The sequence below is a fragment of the Pezoporus flaviventris genome, unplaced genomic scaffold (assembly GCF_033815535.1).
Source record: "Pezoporus flaviventris isolate CSIRO_AGI_PZ_B2104156 unplaced genomic scaffold, CSIRO_AGI_Pfla_v1 ptg000066l, whole genome shotgun sequence".
NCBI lineage: Eukaryota > Metazoa > Chordata > Aves > Psittaciformes > Psittacidae > Pezoporus > Pezoporus flaviventris.
In genome coordinates this window covers 16,823,733-16,843,242 of record NW_026892614.1, presented here as the reverse complement: position 1 = coordinate 16,843,242, position 19,510 = coordinate 16,823,733, and the positions used below count along the sequence as shown (strand labels likewise).

The 19,510-nt window shown below is 39.3% G+C and overlaps 1 protein-coding gene across 3 annotated transcripts in view; it reads right to left on the bottom strand.

Annotated features, from left to right (window-relative positions):
• The window catches only part of PDE10A (phosphodiesterase 10A), a 369,406-nt gene that overhangs the window by 162,102 nt on the left and 187,794 nt on the right, over positions 1-19,510 (bottom strand). The gene's annotated exons all lie outside the window — the stretch shown is intronic.

The window sequence follows — 19,510 nt, the reverse complement described above, 5'->3', positions numbered from 1 at the left end:
TTTAGTAAAGCCTCAGACATTTCCTTGCTGTTGCTAATATTTAAATCCAGTTCTGTATAAACCTAAAGTCTGAAGAACACCACTGGTATGAAACACTGCCCTCTGAAACTCAGGTATCTGTAAAGCTGTTTTGCCTTTCCACACTCAACCTGAAGCTAAACTCATTTTCCTCAGTAAGAAAACATACATACAAAGAATCTATACTTTAAATTGCACGAAAAATAGATTCAAGGTCCAAACAGGTTAAGACTTCCTAAATGGCCAAGAAAAAAATACCATCCTCCTTTCACACTGGAAATGCCGCAGAGAAACCCCTCTCACAGTCAGCTCAGCTGCCTAGAAACTTAGTGGCAGGCCAGTCTTTGTCTTTTTAAGCTGTGACAAAGGAAATTATTAAGGAAGCATTAAATCCTAAGTGCACCATAAAAGGCATCTACCAGAAAACTAGCTGCTGTTTGTAATAAAGAACACGCCTCACTTACACTGTAAAAAAAAAATAAAACAACCAACCACCTCCCTATATCCTAACAGAGGAAAGGAACCTATCACAATAACTACGACTAGCAGAATTTCTTTCAGAAACTTAAGTAGGTGGGATTATCTCCTCAATGGAAAAACATGAACTGATGTGTCATAATCTATTTTTGTTTTGTTGGGATTTTTTGTATCTTCTGCCAGAAAATGCCTTATTGCCCCTTCCATTTCTTGATGTCCCAACTGTCTTTCCAGCTTTGTTGATTTTCTAATGGGCAAGAAAAGTATGAAATTCCATCTTATTTCTTTCATACGTTTTCTTGCTGTCTTCCGTTTTCCACTTAACACACCCTGTGCACATTACTCTTCTGAAGTACACTTTGCAGTAGAATCAAGCAGCCCTTTATGCTTTAGTCAACACAATAAATAGCTGTAAGATGGCTACTTAAAGCAGTCACAGAAGTGTAACTGCTAGACATCTATTCCTGATATTTCTCAAAAAGATTATGGGTATCTATAAAACTACCAAATCCCATTCATTTGACAGCTGCTTTCCCTTAGAAAAGCTGTCAACATGGGGGCAGGTGTTTGGTCTTTCAAAGAAAAGTCTCTTGTGAAACGGAGTTGCGATGGGATAAACAACAAACCAAAAAAAAATCCTCTTCCTGAAGACACTGCAACTACTAAGTGGCTGCGGTGAGAATAAATTAACAAAACACACTGTGCAAGTTTTGGAAGGAGGAAAAGCCGCTGAAAGCTCTCTCACCCTTTCAGCAGATAAACGTAGGGGAAGGCACAGCCATCATCTCATCTCATCCCACTAGGAATTCCACCTCTGTATTTTAGGAGATCAGTTTATGTTGTTAAAAAGCACAGTTCCCAGCACTTGGTAGTACTCTATTTCCTTCCCTAGCTTCCGCCAGCTGCCCACCTTCTACATGAATGATGCATAGGAACTTGGCAAAGGTACAACACATTAGTAAAGAAAAATGTATTTACCATAAATCTAAATCTAAACTATGCATAACTTCAAATCATCAAGGGAAAGGGGGAGGTGACTAAGTGAAACTACAACAGCTCTAGCAGTTCCCAGTTTAACAGCAGCATTTAAAAGCATTATTTCCTTTCTTCCTTTTGACCACTAAATCAGTCAGATGAAGGGTTACTTCATCTGTCCAGCACAGCAATCCACTTCAAAATGCCACAGCACTGAAAAACAACTGCTGTCTACATACAATTATGTAAATACTAAAAGAAAAGCTGTAGAATGGTAAACTAGCTTGCAACCACATTATGGACTCCAGTCTCCCAACCATAACCAACAGCAGTGTTTCCTCACCACAGCCTCAAATCAGCAACTACCATTTCTTTTCGAAAAGCCTGCTGATTTTAAAAGACATCAGAAGCCCATCTGTTGAGTAAAAGACAGGGAAGTCACTGTAACTTTTAAAAAGGAGCCAGGAAAAATCAGCCGAATCGAAGTCAAACATAGCAAGTGTCTGAGTATAAACTACTGCTGTGAGCTGAACTGGAAGTGTAAGTAAAGGGGTCTTAAATATGCTGCAAAACAGATTTCATTTCCTGAAATACTGCAGCTTCTTGCTTTCCACTTTCAAGACAGGAGGGGAAAAAAAAACCCAAACAGTTAAATATAATGAACTAAAGCATACACAGATGTCAAATATTCTGTTTCGGGCAGTTCTGATGTGCTTTCTTCAAAACCTGAAATTAAGTTAATTAAATGAATTGTTCTTACCCAAATCATTATTTCAGCAGCTTTTCAGTGTTTATTAGAGAGCTTCCATAGACTGCTTCCACAAGTGTCCCAAAAAAAAAGTAATATATTGACAGACTCTGAGCCCTGAACATTGCACAACTAGCTGAAGGGCAAGCAGGAAGTTGCCTGTTTGCAGCATCCCATCAGAAGCATGTCAATACTCTTAACATCTCAACTGTTACAGCATTGTCCTTAACTCATTTTTAATACTTGCCAGAAACACTGGGGGAATTAAAAGCCTCTTTTAAGTCCAAAATGCAACTTACGATTCAAAAACAGACCTCTAGTACATTTTATGACTGCTGCCCTTTGTAAAAGAGCTACTTAATGTTCTGTTTTCTTAAATCTTCCATAAAAACATCACGATCCCTTCATAAGCAAAAGATGACTTTTCATCCCCGCCACCCCTCCAAGCTGCAGGCCAGCAGGAAAACAGGCCCTATTTTTTAGCATGAAGATAACGAAGGAAAGCCATTTTCCATCTTCTGTCAGATACGCACATAAGAAGAAATCAGCAGAAGAGCTGAGTAGTAATTTCATAAGAAAAACCCATTACAACTTGCAATTCCCTCCTTTCCCTTGATTAGCATTTCCTTTATAAACACAAAATGCAGTTCATGCCATTGAGTTTGTGCCAATGTATGATTTTACAGAAAAGCCATATGAGAAACCTAGTGGTTCAATACAATTTAAATGACTGAAAAAGACAAATAAAGACAGTTATTTCAGATGAGACTGCTATGAAGTAGGAATTAAGCACACCAACATCTGAAAAAAGAACTTTCACTAAACATAACTTATTCATTAGATCAGACCACCTGATAATGTCTTTTCAAGTTGATTTTCCTGAAATAAAGTTAAACCAGTCTTTATTTAATTCACAAATGCATTTGGAGACACATCACCTCACTTAAAAGAAAAGAGTCTACTTGGAAAAAAAAAATAAAAATCTATGTACCATTCTCATCTGTGAATCCAGCTCTTGTTTAGAAAGTTTTATTGGGATTTCGGCCTGGAAAGCAAACAGCCACAAAACGACCACAAACAGAATAAATATCTTCAAGCTGTTACAAAAATATACTTTGTTTTATTTTACAAAATCATTTTGTCCTACTGTTTTTAAACCACTTGTAGAAGTTTTCTTCAGCAAGATTTATGCAGACTCAAGCATATAAAAATCAAGCCATTGAGTCTTCTGCACTACGGCACACAAAAAGAACAACTGTCTGGTTACAATTCCCTTCCTATCAAGGCTGCCACAAGGTTTAGCTCATGACTTGCAAACTTCTTGACATCACAGGCTATAAAACAGTACAGGGAATTATCAACAACAAAAATAATTACCACAATTTTTAATAATACAGAGCCATCAGAGCACCATTATGACATTTAGATACTCTTAGCATTCAGAGCAACCACTTGTATTACACGGAGATCATGTTTTTCCATATATTGCCATAACTTATTTTTTTGAAGACAATACAGAGGAAACCTTGTCAAGATATTAGCAAGACAGTCCTTACGAGAAAGACATATTATAGTGTAAGGCATCCCTGTCCATAGCAAGGGAGGAGGTGGTGGTTGAAACTAGATGATCTTAAGGTTCTTTCCAACCCTAACCATTCTATGATTTTCCAGAGGCCAAAAAATAACATTCAGAAGTAGTTATTGACCATTTCTGATTTTAATCTTTGAAAAACTGCACAGCATTTCTGCAAGTGATGAAATGCAATGTGTTTCTACTTGAGATTAAATGAGGTTTTATACACTACTTTAACTATTTTGTCTAATACAGCAAAGTGATTCAGCTTAAACACATACTATTGCAGCAGAGAGGCTCAAGGTTATACCATTTCAACTTAATGCATTTCAGTTTCCAAAACAGACTGAAACAATGCATCTTCATCAGAAAATATTTTCCTGACAGGAGTAATACGCCTTAGATAAATATTTAATTTATTTGAAGAATTTATCTATCAAGTTGATCCAGCTTTATGCATCTAGCTCCTCTAGCTGTATCAATTATGTTGATTCCCTGTTTTAACATAGCCTGTAGAGGAAGAGACTGGAAGTTTTGTTGAAATCAGATCTGGCTGTGCCACATTTCAAAATATTTGTAAAAATACTCTCATGAATAAAAACTTTCAGCACTGCTTTGAGGGACGGATGTCAGGAAATCAGATTCATAAAGCATGAACAACCCATTACAACAAAAAGATCAAATGATAGGAGTAACTATCATGGCAACTGAAATCAATGACAAATTCTGCATTAAATGGAGCAGAGCTGCGATTTTATTCTGTTTCCAGGAAACACAAATGCATTACATCAGTTGAGATGCACTTCCCATCATGATGACTCGATTGCAGAGTCCTTTGGTAAATTACACTTGAGAAGGAAGAAGCTACTAAAAACATCATTGACCTCTTCCCCAGAAGCTATGTATCTCTGCCTTCTGCATAAAACATTTAAAATTTTAGGAATCCAAAGAAATTAGAGACCTCAATGCTACCAGAACTAATAAAGATGCAAGAACAACAACAAAAATCTACAGATCTTTAGAAGGTCAAAAGAAAAAAGACACGCAATTACCTTACTGGCTTTCCTGCTACAAAATTTGCCCCTACAAATACACTTTGACTTTATGACTAATTGCAATCAAATCTGACCAAACCATATATGCATCAGATGAGTTCATGAAAACCAGCAACTAAGAAAACCAGAGAGACATGAATGAGTTGCACTGAAACAGAACATAAGTTCCATCCACTTTGGGAGACAGCAGAGGTTCAGCAGCAGCACAAATACTAGGCAGAAAGAAATGGGTGAAGGAAGCAAAGAGAGAAAAAAAAAGCAGCAGGAACATCCAGTCTTCAGATCCAATGCTCACCAAACTGCTGGTGTTTAGAGTTTATTGGTTTTTCTTTTAATTTGAATTGCTCTGTCACAGATGCAGGTTGAGCAGATTTCCAGTGTTTCAGCAGAAAGACCATACAAGCGAAGTAGCTGAAAATATGAAGACATATAAAATAGGAGAGCAGCACTTTGGGTCGTACCCAAATTATACATTGCTCAAAAAAAAAAAAAAAAACAACAAACAAACAAAAAAGCATTATGGCAGTTAGATGACAGTATTTGCATTACAGTGTTTTACCAAAATAATTCATAAATACATAGTTGTTCTGTTTGGTTTGGTGTTGTTTTTTTCAGAACAGCATTATTACTGAACAAGTGTGAAATAGAAATAAACTGCTAAAAGTTAAGTAAGTAAATCCCAAGCCTGAATTTGTAAAGTTCACTGATCTGCGCATCAGCTGATCCGTTGATAAAATTGAAGGACTAGGCTGCCAGATGTTGACAGGCAAACAATATAAAAGACATCAGTAAGTAAAGGACCACATATAACCTTCAGCAGTACAAGACAGCAAGTCATCATTATCCATGCTTCTGCATGGAAATGATAGCGTGCATGCTGAATACAGGGATGTATCAGTAACCATTATTTAGACTGAAGATACATTCCTTTACAGTCACTGTATGATTTTAAACATGCTTACCTATTTACCCTTGTTTTCACCCTTTACTGATACTCCTCCCAAAACCCAATACTTATTTTGAAGCTCAAGAGCTCTGACACAGTTTCACAAAGCTTTCCCAACTGATGCCAAGATGGGGGTTTGAGTTATGAAAAGATATTAAAAAAAAAAAAAAACTACTGAATTGCAGTTCTGCTTCAGTACAGCTTAATACTTTACTCTTTTAAGCATCAGCACTAACTGCAGCACAATTAACCATGGCCAAAGTATACCAGTAAATACACAGAAGGAAGAAACTATGCTCTGAAACAGGTGAAGTAAAACAGCTACAAATTCTTATGCTCAAGATCAATAAATGAGGCAGAAAATGGTAAGTGCCCAGAAAACTATGAACTGCAAATACAGTCTAAAAGCATCTGAAGGGTATCTTCCCTTCGGTCTTCTCTTTCATCTTTTTTTTCTCCCTCCAGTCTTATTCACACTCATGAGGTAAACTTCTCATCCTTATTGTTCTTACCATTTGTCAATGAATATAACTGTATCTGCTAAACCAACAATTCTCTCAGCGAAAAGTCGCAGCAACATAGTTAAGTCTAATCAAAACTAATCATTACCTTACTTCATGGTTTTAATACAAGTACATTTAAACTGTTTTCACTGATGGCCTGGAAGATAACACTGCACCATTATGTTTTTCATTCAAGCTCCGAGATCTCCAGTGTCTGGAAGCTGTTTACGGAAAAAGATAAACACAACATATTAAGTCACAAGAAGCTGTAGCAACATTCTCCTTTGATTATTAAAGCAATGTTGTCTGGCAACGTGATCTCCAGATTAAAATTCAGGTTGTGAAGTCTAATCAGCTAATTTGAAACAATTTTCCCAATTGCTTGGAAAGATGGCAGAGGTGTCTGCGTTGTCCAAGTTTTACACAACATCCTGGTTCAGAAAACCTCCAGGTTTTGTGTCAGAATTAGTCTGTGCTCACCCAGCACTCACCAGGTTGGGGGGGGGGGGGGGGAAGATAAGGGTGATCATAGAATCATAGAATAGTTAGGGTTGGAAAGGACCTTAAGATCATCTAGTTCCAACACCCCTGCCATGGGCAGGGACACCTCACTAAACCATGCCACCCAAGGCTTTGTCCAGCCCGGCCCTGAACACTGCCAGGGATGGAGCATTCACAACCTCCCTGGGCAACCCATTCCAGTGCCTCACCATCCTCACAGGAAAGAATTTCCTCCTTATATCCAATCTAAACTTCCCCTGCTTAACTTTGAACCCGTTACCCCTTGTCCTATCACTACAGTCCCTAATGAAGAGTCACTGTCCAGCACCCCTATAGGCCCCCTTTAGATACTGGAAGGCTTCTATGAGGTCTCCACGCAGCCTTCTCTTCTCCAGGCTGAACAGCCCCAACTTTCTCAGCCTGTCTTCATACGGGAGGTGCTCCAGTCCCCTGATCATCCTTGTGGCCCTCCTCTGGACTTGTTCCAACAGTTCCATGTCCTTTTTATGTTGAGGACACCAGAACTGTACACAATTCTCCAGGTGAGGCCTCACAAGAGCAGAGTAGAGGGGCAGGATCACCTCCTTCGACCTGCTGATCACACTCCTTTTGATGCAGCCCAGGATATGGCTGGCCTTCTGGGCTGCGAGCACACACTGCCAGCTCATGCTGAGTTTCTCATGGACCAACACCCCTAAGTCCTTCTCCACAGGGCTGCTCTGAATCTCTTCTCTGCCCAACCTGTAGCTGTGCCTGGGATTGCTCCGACCCAGGTGTAGGACCTTGCACTTGGCATGGTTAAACTTCATGAGGTTGGCATCAGCCCACCTCACAAGCATGTCAAGGTCCCTCTGGATGGCATTCCTTCCCTCCAGTGCATCAACCGAACCACACAACTTGGTGTCATCAGCAAACTTGCTGAGGGCACACTCAATCCCACTGTCCATGTCAGCAACGAAGATGTTGAACAAGACTGGTCCCAACACTGATCCCTGAGGGACACCACACATTACTGCTCTCCAGCTGGACATTGAGCCATTGACCACAACTCTTTGTGTGCGGCCATCCAGCCACTTCTTTATCCGCCAAGTGATCCATCCATCAAATTGATGTCTCCAATTTAGAGACAAGGATGTCATGCAGGACAGTGTCGAACGCTTTACACAAGTCCAGGTAGATGACATCAACTGCTCTACCCCATCCATCAGTTCTGTAGCCCCATCATAGAAGGCCACCAAATTGGTCAGGCAGGATTTCCCCTTAGTGAAGCCATGCTGGCTGTCACCAAGCACCTTGTTGTTTTTCATGTGCCTTAGCATGCCTTCCAGGAGAATCTGCTCCAAGATTTTGCCAGGCACAAAGGTGAGACTGACTGGTCTGTAATTCCCCTGGTCATCCATTTTCCCCTTCTTGAAAATGGGGGTTATATTTCCCTTTTTCCAGTCATCGGGAACTTCACCTGACTGCCATGATTTCTCAAATATGATGGCCAGCAGCTTAGCAACTTCATTCGCCAGCTCCTTCAGGACCCATGGATGGATTTCATCAGGTCCCATGGACTTGTGTAGATTCAGGTTCTTATGACGGTCTCGAACCAGATCCTCTCCTACAGTGGGCCTAGGGTCATCATTCTCACAGTCCCTGCATCTGCCTTCCAAGACTTGGGTAGTTTGGTCAGAGCCTTTACCAGTGAAGACTGAGGCAAAGAAGTCATTCAGAACCTCAGCCTTCTCCAAATCCTGTGTAGCCAGTTCTCCCGAGAGCTTCATGAGGGGGCTTACGTTGTCCCTAGTCTGTCTTTTATTCACTACTTACCTATAGAATATCTTTATTTCCAGTTACTGACATACACATACCTACTGACTATTCCTGTGCTTCTGTCTAATCCCTTTTGCAATCTTCAGTAATCTGCAATTGACAAGGGTCTATTACTGCCTCGTATTACAAGAAAATTATTTTATGCCCACAGACCTTCTATGGAAACACTACCTGTAGAAAAACCCATAAGTCAGTTAGCAAATCCACACTCTCTGCAACTTCTTCACTATAGAATCAGAAAGATTCAGGGTTTGCTAAGTTAAAAAAGAAGATGCCGAGTAACACTTCCTATCATCAACATCATGCACATTCTGGGCTGGGTGAAGTACTGGGCAAGCAAAGCAAAAGGCAGGTGGTTAAAAAAACAACACTAAACAAACAAACCAAAAAAAAAAACAAAACAAAAAAATAAAAGCCACTGAGCATGCAAGTAGAGACCTTCACAAAGCTGACTTCCAAGATGGCCAAATTTACATTAGATAAATCATGCTATTTATCCATCTCTGAAAGGAAAACAAATAACATGTCCACATTACATAACATGTTTTAAACATGCACTTCCAACTCATTTTCACAAGTTTATGAACTCTTTCAGGCATGTATCTTCCTCCTTTTTAATTCTAATTGGTCTAATTGAGAACAGCTCCTCAATCTAGATCACCATGAGGCCATACAAATGTGCCTACACAAGAAGTACAGGAAACAGCAGCCTTAAGGAGGAAGAACTAGGCCATTTCTTTAAACAGGAGGGATAGTTTATGTGAACTTCAAGTGACCATGAAACTATGGCATAACTGCACCAAGCAGAGCCAAGCTGATCTAACACAACATGCTGATGAAAAGATTTATCCTCTCATCAACTCCCAGCAGCATGCTGATGTGGCTTGGTTTCCCATCAGCACTGGTGATTCTTTGACTCCACAGTGAACTTATTATAGAATCATAGAATGGTTTGGGTTGGAAGGGACCTTTTAAGGTGAAGCTTTAGCTCGCCCAGTTTCAATCTACCTGCCATGGACAGGGACACCTTCCACTAGACCAGGTTCCTCAAAGCCCCATCCAACCTGGCCTTGAACACTGCCAGGAACTGGCCATTCACAACTTCTCTGGACAACCTGTGCCAGTGCCTCACCACCTTCATTGTTTCCTAATGTATAATCTAAATCTCTATTCTTTCACTCAAAAACATCTAGGAAAGGGTTTTGACCACCCTTTGTCACAGCATCATTGGTAAAGAAAAGTGTGAGGACACTAAGCCAGTAGCTGTAACTATGTCCTCATTACTCCCAACAGCCTCCTACAACCTGCTTCTAGAGGTTACCAGCACACAAGTAGGACCTACAGCCACCTTTGTAGTCCTTCATCAATCACAGCAGGCTACAGCTCAATATACTGGCATACATTCATTCTGCATGCATCACAGGTTAGGAAGACAGACAATGTGTCTAAGCCTTTCTTCTGCTACTTCTGCTGAGCTGGTAGTGACTTGAAGCAGAGAAGCATAGGTTAGGTATCTCAACTGCCACTAGTAGGCCTGACAGAGCTCATCTCTGAGAGGTCTAAAAACCTACCAAAATCATATTAAAGACAATATAAAAGTATTTATGCAGACTTTCAGATCAGTTTGACATGACAAAGTGAAGTTCAGCACAGCACACTTCTATAGTTAAACAGAGTTTAAGTCTTAGTAATTTATGTTTTACCAAAACAATTTCAATATTGCTCAATGTAACTGCAATTTGTATTAAGAGACAGAGAAGGGGCATGCTTTCTACATGTAGCCAAGTTTATGCTTTAAAAAAATGTTAGAAAAAACAGGAACAAGGTGGATAAATTATTAAATTACAAGTAAAGATAAAAAAAATAAAAAAAGGCATACACACAAGGTCGAACAATAAAACTTTCAGAGTGACCTAGTCAAACAGTAGCAGTGGTAGGCGACATGGCCAGCTGGCATAATAAAGAGATTATCAAATAGCAGTTGGCTGATTGGTGAAGATAACATGATAACATTAAGCTACAAAAGGTGAAGAAATAAACTAAAACATTAGCTATAAGAACATTCATAAAGTCCATAAGATTCACCAAGCCCAAGCTGTTTCTACAAAGAGGAAAAAAAACATAGTTAAACAGAAAGCAAGCATTTGTGATATTAAAAAGAAAAAATAACCCTCACATTTAAACAAAATGTAATCTTATACTTCAGTGAAATCTTATATTTCAGTGAAAAGATTTCAAAATTTGATCATTTGCTGGGAGATATTTACATATCAAGTCTTTCATCTACACCAGAAGAAACATCTCAGAGTTTACAAATAGCTTTCCCTATAAGGATAAACATTTTCTTCTGCTGTAATCACATTCCTTTGAGCAATAAAAATGTTAAACTTCTCTTACCATTCCAATCTTCTTTTTCTGTTTCTGATTTCTGCCCTTCAATACTACTGCCATAGATGGATAAGCTTCTATTATTTTTCATTAACATATATAATATCACCACACACACTTGCTTCATGCTTGTCAACACGCAAACTTTGTGTCTTCTCATTCCCCTATGAATATTCAATTATGCATTTTAGCCACAGCTTTTAAGAAGCCTTCCAAAACAGCAAGTTGAGGAAACAAAGACAAGCTAAATAACCATATGAGTCAGGCAGCAAGCCTCCAGCAATTGTCCTTTATTCACTGTATCCATCTTTCACTCAGGACTTTGCAGAACTTGTGGTTTATTTGCTAGGAGAACCTGGTCTGGAGAAACAACATCTGCCCTAGCACCACGAACAGTATAAAGATGCCTCTGCTGGTCCATATGGTTACGTCTCTACACAAGTAAATAAAACAGCCCAAAGCCTGTTCTTTACTGTTGCCACAAAGAAAAGGGGCATGACAGTGCTTGTGTTCACAAAGCTAAACTCTTCTCCTTACATAAGGTCAGAAGAGACAAGTACAATTCCTACTGCCTTTTGGGAAGAGTTCCCCTTTGCTTTCTCCCAACACACATGCAGGCAGTTAGGCATCTGTCTAAACTGGACCAAGAAGCACACTGAAAATTAAGCAGAATGGGCAGGGCTGGAGCTCAAGCACACGTCCTCTCTGTGCTTAGTTCAAAAGTATAATAACTGCATATAGCTCCAAATAAAGTCCAAAAAAGGTTTGAAAGAAAGGCAATCTACAAGCACATTCCTACCCACAGCCTATGAAAGTTCCTGCAACATGCCAGATGATCCTGTTCTCTCTACCACCACAAAAGCTAAGACAGAATTTGTAAAGGGATTGCACTGTTCTATAAACATAGACAACTGCAGGTCATCTGTTCAACGCACGTCTCAAAAGGCACCTCTAATCCCAAGACCCTCCTGCATTCATAATCATGAACTGAAGGTCACAGAACTACATTTAGGACTCAAAATTCATGAAAAAGCAGCTTCTTGAGGGTAGTTGTTTCAGGAGTCTTTACTGGTGATAATAACTGAAGTCTGAAGAAACAGAAACAGTGAGACACATTCACACAAAAGTGATTTGCTCACAAGCATGAGGCACAGGAGCCTGGCATGATGAAACCCGAGCATACTGGCTAAGGCAGTGCCTGTTTTGAGAACAGATGAGTTCAGTTTCCTGTTACATCAAACAGTAACTTTCAGTCCTACGTTTGCTTTTAAAAAAGCAAGGGAAAAAAATCTCTACTGACATCACACTTAGGGCTGGGCAGACAGTGGCAGATTAGGAAATACAATGAATCACTGCAAATACAGAACACAGAGTTTGCAAACTGCCATGCAAAATATCGTCTTACCAAAAAAAAAAAAAAAAAAAAAAATAGATAATACAGCTGAAGTGAACTACACCAGAAGAGTAACGGTAGTGCAATGCCTTCATACGACCAAAGAAGCTGGGGAAAATATGAACACTGTAGAAAGGATAGGGTAAGACACAGGCCCACCACAGCAAAAAACAAAATCAACATAATTTACCAGTCAAGAAGGAAGTATCAGCTAAAATAAGCTGATGACTGAACAAGGAGCAAGTAATATTAAGCCAAAGATCCAGATACAACTGGAAGAAAAAGAAAGCCATGCAACGAAAGCACAGCCGACAAAGCAATGCTCCAAGAGAGAATTCGCTCTGAAGAAGTTGCCAAAGTATCTGTATATGCATGAAAGAAAAACCAAAATATAAACACACACACAAAAAAAAAATAATGGTGTAAGTAAAAGAATGAGTTATTATAAACTTAACTGCTATGTGTTACGGGAAAACAAAAATTGTTAGTGAAATACCTTTTTTTTTTACAAATAAGTCAAAGACCATTAGAAAAGAGGATAGAAGCTTTATCAGTTTGGAAGTAAATAAAATAAGACATTAGAGAAGAAAAAAAAAGGGGAAATAAAAGGCATTGAGGAAAACTACAAAAGAATAAATGGGATGCACACTTAGCCACTATAATTCAGGCAAAGCATTTTATTCTCTGAATTAGCAGAACACCCCAATGTTGTAGAAATGCAACTAAATCCAGGGTAAAGAAAGGGGCATCTTTCCTGTCAGTTAGGAAATTTCACAGCTAAAGTAAAGTAAACAGTATTATTAAGGTGAACACGGTAATGCTTGTAGCAGCTAGAAACGTCTGATGTCAGAAGGATTAGAGATGCAGGGTTTCTGTACAAGTTGTTAGAACTTTGGACACAAAAGTTTTCTTTCCTTTAGGAGCTACTTGTAGCTTGACATTAGGGGATTTTTTTTTGATGCAAGTGGAAGGGTAAGAGGAAAGAAGAATGTTGAAATTACTAACAGTTGAATAAACTTTGTTACGAGAAGTACAGCTCAGCTCCACAGAAGTTGGTTGGTAACACAGAAATAAGGAATCAGATCAGTAAGTGCTAATGAAAGCACTAAATCTTCACAGTTTTCCAGAAGGAAGGTGGATTAACTGGCCTCAGATCCTAACAATCTCTTCCTTGGGTACCAGTATCAAAGGAGGCAAGATTACTACTGCTTCTGTGTTGAGGGGGGTTCATTATTATTTTAATTAGAAACTGCTGAAATGAGAATGAGTTCTCTAAGGCAGTAAATAACATCCAAAAGCCTTCCCTTTTGGTATTCTTGAGCCAGAACCACTTTGGAAAGCCTTCAATTGATACAGGGACTGCAATTCTAGTCCTATTGACCCATAAGATTTGGCATCTCTTAATTAGGTCATATTTTATTCCTAAACTCACTCACCCAGACTAAAACTTGTTATCAGTGTATTTTTCAAAAGAATATGGAATTTGGAATCGCAGTATTTTTCTTCTTAATGCCACCGACAAAAAGGTGCTAAAGAGTGGGGAATTCAGAAAGCTTCCTGTGGCAATAAATTGTTGGGAAGAAGATATATAAAAAGAACTCCAAAATAAACGAGTTCCTTGTAAATATGTAAATTATACACTTTTTGAACTAATTCATACTCTTGCCAAGTTCGGGTTGTTTTTTCTTGTTTTTCTTGTTTACCCTAACAATATAATTAGCATACTTCCAAGTGAAATAAAGGATTCTCAGTGTGCGCTCGAAGTAAAGATTAATTCATCAATTTACCACAGAAATTTAGAACTTGTTAACCAGATTGTCCTTCTCTCCTGCAAAAACAAGCACATCATGAGTATTTTAGAACGTTCATTTGTTAATAAAGTTATAATTGTCAGTCTGTTACCTGCCTTTTGAACTGTCTCATTTGAGTGTGCAACACATCAATACGTTGTCTGGCATAGCAGAAGCCAAAGTCTTCTAACAAACATCAGCCAGGCTGGTTCCTCCCACACTAATTATGACAGCTTGGCAAGAAGTGATGATGAAACCACAGAAATACACCGCTTTTTCATAAGCTTTTAAAAAGGGGACAATGGGGGGTGGAGGGGAAACCCACCTCCCAAGATGAAAATCCTGTTCCCTCACCTTGAAACAAATTAGAAAGAAAAAACAGCATCATTTAATAGAAGAGGTAAAAGCTGAGGTTTAATTCAACACAGTTGCCACGTTCAAGCACGTCAGCTTGTCACATCCCACAAGAGAGGCTGAGTGAGCTGTGACATCCTTCAAATGGCAAAAGAATGAAGTACTGCAAGGAGCTGTCGATCAGTAGGTGGCACTCTTCAAGCTCTGACAGTGGGAAGCCAAGAACCAGCGCAAATGAGGACACATTACGTAGCAAAGTCTTGATCGTTAGCAGAAATATCAACAGGAAATATTGATCAATTTTAACCATAACTGACACCCATGGGAAATGCAATGGCTTCATTTCAGTAACATATACAGCAGTCCATGTACATAATCTCTTAAATTCACAAGAATTATAATTTTAGAGTGTTACAAAAACTTTGGATTAACACTACTGTATACTAGTGTACTAAAACCAGTATTTTAAGAAATTATCCATTACATCTGCAGAATACTTTGAGTGCAACCTTGTAGCTAATTATGCAGATTATGTTGGTTTTTTTAGCATAGCAAGCCATAGCACAATTACTTAGGTATTGCCACAGCTGTTCTTCAAAGATGGGCAATAAATTTGTTGGAATAAGTGAAACAGATAACTGAATCTTTTGAAACAATATATGAATTGTTATTTCTATTACATTTACTTGTGACAATGTGGCCAATGCACCAAAAGATTCAGTGGTTTTCAGAGTTCAAATCAATACAAGGTATAACAAAAATCAAAACACGGCTCCACAATGCAGGTGTCACATTTTCCATTCATGCAAATAGTGCTTCTTTATTTAACAATTACAGGCTTTTAAAGATATTAAATACAGACTAAAATCCATACGCATTGCTGCTCATTTAATAAAAAAGTAAAGGAACAGCAGATTTAGTGGCAAGCGTTCGAGTACAGGTACTTGTAAACAAAATAGCCAGCAGAGGGAGCATAAAAACAAAGAAAATAAAACCCCCAAAGAGCTCTTTTTCCTTTTATATATTTTTCATGATCTTAGCTTTCTTTTAGAATAGAATCATAGTGCCAAAAGTGCAAAAACTAGAATATTGTAAAAACCACTGAATTTTAAGGTATTAAACATAATGACTTGAAACTAAATACTTTTCTAAGTAGCATTAAAAAAAATTAGCTCATATTAGTCTCACCAAACACACAAAGTTAGCATCAACCAACAAGCTGCATGAGCTATATCCAACTTATAAATCCACACATGCAGAGACTCTCATTCTTATTTTCCAAATAAAAAACTGAGTTCCTGATTTGAGTACACTGAATGTTAGATACAAACTATTTGTATTAGAATACAGCACAAAGTATTAAAAGTGAACAAAAAGCACTGTTCTACTGATCTGCACAACATAAGATTTAAAAGCAAGTAAGCCAATTATACGCCCTAGATCCGTAGTGGGAATGAACATTTACAGGTCTGTTTCAAACTCAAGTCACTGCATTATGCATATGCTGAAACAAAAACCCTCATACTTTCAGGTTTTCATCATGTCCAACCAACAAGCATTGCTTAAACATGAGCAAAAGGAAGGAGAACACAGAGTGACTGGAGCCACCAAACTTATGTTAGAATCTTAAATGGGCTGCCACCCTCCTCACACAAGTGATAAAGAGAAACCATCTCCCAACTCACTTACACTATCCCACCGTGCATAATCACACCTTCCAGAGTCCATTTTACATGAGGAGCAAGCTTACTGAGTTAACAGTGAAGGCATCACCTCCCCTCTCAAGGCCTCTGAGCATTAGGTACCCCCAAGCCATCAGGCAGACATGGACAGCTGAGCTGAGAAGTCAAAGGGACAGAGGATTAGTTATTTCAAATTTAAACTGCATGTTTTATAGGCAACCATTTGTAGAAATACCGACTTGGGCAAGCAAGTCCTTTTTCACTTGTGCCCAAAGTTTCCATCCCCTTTCCATACCATTCCCTGCTGTCTGCCCTCTGTATCAGTTCGTTATCCCCATAAATAGAATGACAGTGCTTCAGACCAGGATGCATGGTGTTCCTATACATTAATGCAAAAATGTGGTATTATAAAACATCAGTCTTGATGGGAGCCACTGAATGACATCACTCATGATGATAACTATACACTGCATTAGTGACAATTTTGCTTTCAATTAAAGTGGAGCCAGAATCCCTGGGTGAAAACCAGAAACAATTGTTTTCTACATCAGCATCTACATTTTAAGGATGATTTAACTGTAAAACCAAAACCCTGTCCACCTTTACACATGGGATTCATTGGTGAAGATCAGTATTTGGATGACAAAACCATGATTACAAGTAATGAATACACAGACCAGGAAAGAGAGTCAAGCCAAGATTAATTTTCCCATTAGCACAGGTAACAGAAACACTTTTAACTTCAGTTAAATTTTGCTATTTTTTTCCACAACACTACAGATCTTACTACATCTAGTCTTTCTTAAGAGTACTACTCAATCAGGAAGTCTTAGCATCTGGCACATGAAGGTGCAGGATAAACTTGCAGCATCACAAAAGAATAAAAAAAAAAAAAAAAGCAGATAAAAGGTAACTGTATAAAATATCAATATACTGATAATACTCTGCTAAGCAGAAATCCCCACATACCGTAAAATACTCATACCTGTGAGCAGACTCACAGGACACAGACAAAATATGCTACCTATGTGGAGCTTGAGAGACCTCGAATTTAGAAGGAACATGGGATTCACCCCTGAAGGCAAGCCATTTCACAGAAACCTGGAATCCCTGGCAGCTTGCAGTATCCTAAATATGGTAGAACACCACTGGAGAACTGACCTGGGATGTTAGATACTATAAGTTCCTCACAACACTATGTTACACACAAGATTACAGATTGTAGACAGCTAAGAAAAACACCACACCACCTCATGTTGTTCATGTAAGTTTCTTCAGTCTAGTCCAGGGCTTTATTACGAATCTTAAAAACAAAAATAGTCAGATATGGCACAAACTGAGTATTACAGAACCCAAAATTTTAATAATATCAAGAACCTTCTGACAAAATCCTGACTGGAGAGCATGCAAATCAAAAGAACTCAGAGGAAAAAGAATACATCTCTAGCAATTTTATTGTTTTCCAGTTTTAAGGGTATGTTCAGTCACTTTTAAATCTCCCTTCCAAGAGAGCTCATTTCAATTCTCTTCCCTACAGAACTCTTTGGTTTCCCTATGAAAACATTTAGACTTGTTGTCTTTAAAGTCAGACAGTGTATATGCATATATACGTATGATTTAGAACCTAAAATACAATTCAGAAAACAAAAGCTATGAGATGCAGCACATTATCTTCATTATTAGACATGATCTCATCCTCTACAGAACAATAATAGCCTTCTGGCTGCACTGTATCTAGGACTGTGCGCAGTACTCCAAACAGTTGGACAAGTGCTCTTTGGAGTAGCTGCACTGGAATGGCACAGTGTCTTGTTTGACTTCCCTCTGCTCCTTTTTTCAGCCTGGTTTCCTAAGGAAATCAGACTTGGGCAATCACTCAGGGAAGGAGAGAAGTGTGTGCATATGCACATACACACGCATGTGAATGTCTGTCTGACTTCACTAATACCTTTTGAGCCTACTGGCCAATTTCAATCACATTCAAAAGAGGAGTAGAGATATCAGACATGTAAGTTCTTGAAAGTTTCATGAGAGCATTCTGCAGAGCACAGAAAAGTGACTTCACAGAGAGACAGGCTGCGTGTCTTCTTAGACATCACTAAATTCACAGCAGAAAGAATCGTTCTGCTCCTTCTCTGTCTGCAGGAAAATCTTCAGTCAGAGGTCATAATCACTCAAAGATGACCAGGTCTCTGGTGTTCAAGTGTTCATAAAATAAAGTTGCATTCGCCACTGCTTTTAAAATGGTGGTTTGTATAGAGCTGAGGTTTTCTGTGTCATCTTTTTCTTGGTCTAGCACAGGAGTGAACTGCCCTACATCACACATGTTCCCTGGCTTACTCCCTTGCTCCAGAGACGACTTATTTTGAAACATCAGAGTTGCACCACACATGACAGCATGCTACCCCTCTCAAACATAGAGAAAATAAAAACTGTAAGAGCTTAGGATTTCCTTCAGGCCTCAAAACTAAACAAGTGTGTGGCTCTGTAATATAATCGACTATTGAATAAAGTTTCAAAAAGACAATGCAGCAAATATATAGTAATATTTATTCACCCCATCAGAGAACGGAACAAGTACTGCCACACTTGCAGGCAATTGTGCTAAAGATAGCTGTAAGGCAAAAAGACAAATAATGAGGTTTCAGCCGGTATCTCCATAGTTCCTCTCATATCCCCCCAAAATACATACATGCGTACACCATGTACTAGTCACCTGTATCCAAAAAGCCACCTAATAAAAGTATGCTAACAGATTTGCATGCAAGTTTAGGGAGACTAAAGCACAGAACTATGATTTAAGAAATTGTCACAAAGGAAAAAAAACCGCAGCTGACTGAAATCACCCTCATCATCATATACTAAACAAGGGGAAAAAATAAACCAGAGTTTATGATTAGGAAAAAAAAAAAAAAAAAAAAAGAAAAGGTATTTTAGCCCTGTTGCACCTCGTCTTGGCCATTTATCAACCCCAGCACACTGCCCGGCGGGCCGCTGGAGCTCAGGAAGGGCTGGCGGGAGGGCACGGGCAGCCCGACCCGGGGAGGTTTCAGCCCCAAACCCCGGCGGCGCCCACCCGTCTATCAGTGAGACGACACGGAGAGGGAAGGCTGCAGCGGCAGGCTCGGGGCGAGACACCCGAGGGGGCGCCGGGCCGCGTCCGTAGGAACAGGGAGTTTCTGCCCATGCGAAACCCTCCACCACCACCCCCAACCCAGCTTAATAGCTCGGGACGGCCAGCTGACCCCGCTACCTCCGGGCTCCCCGCTCCAGCGCGGGGAGGGCACCC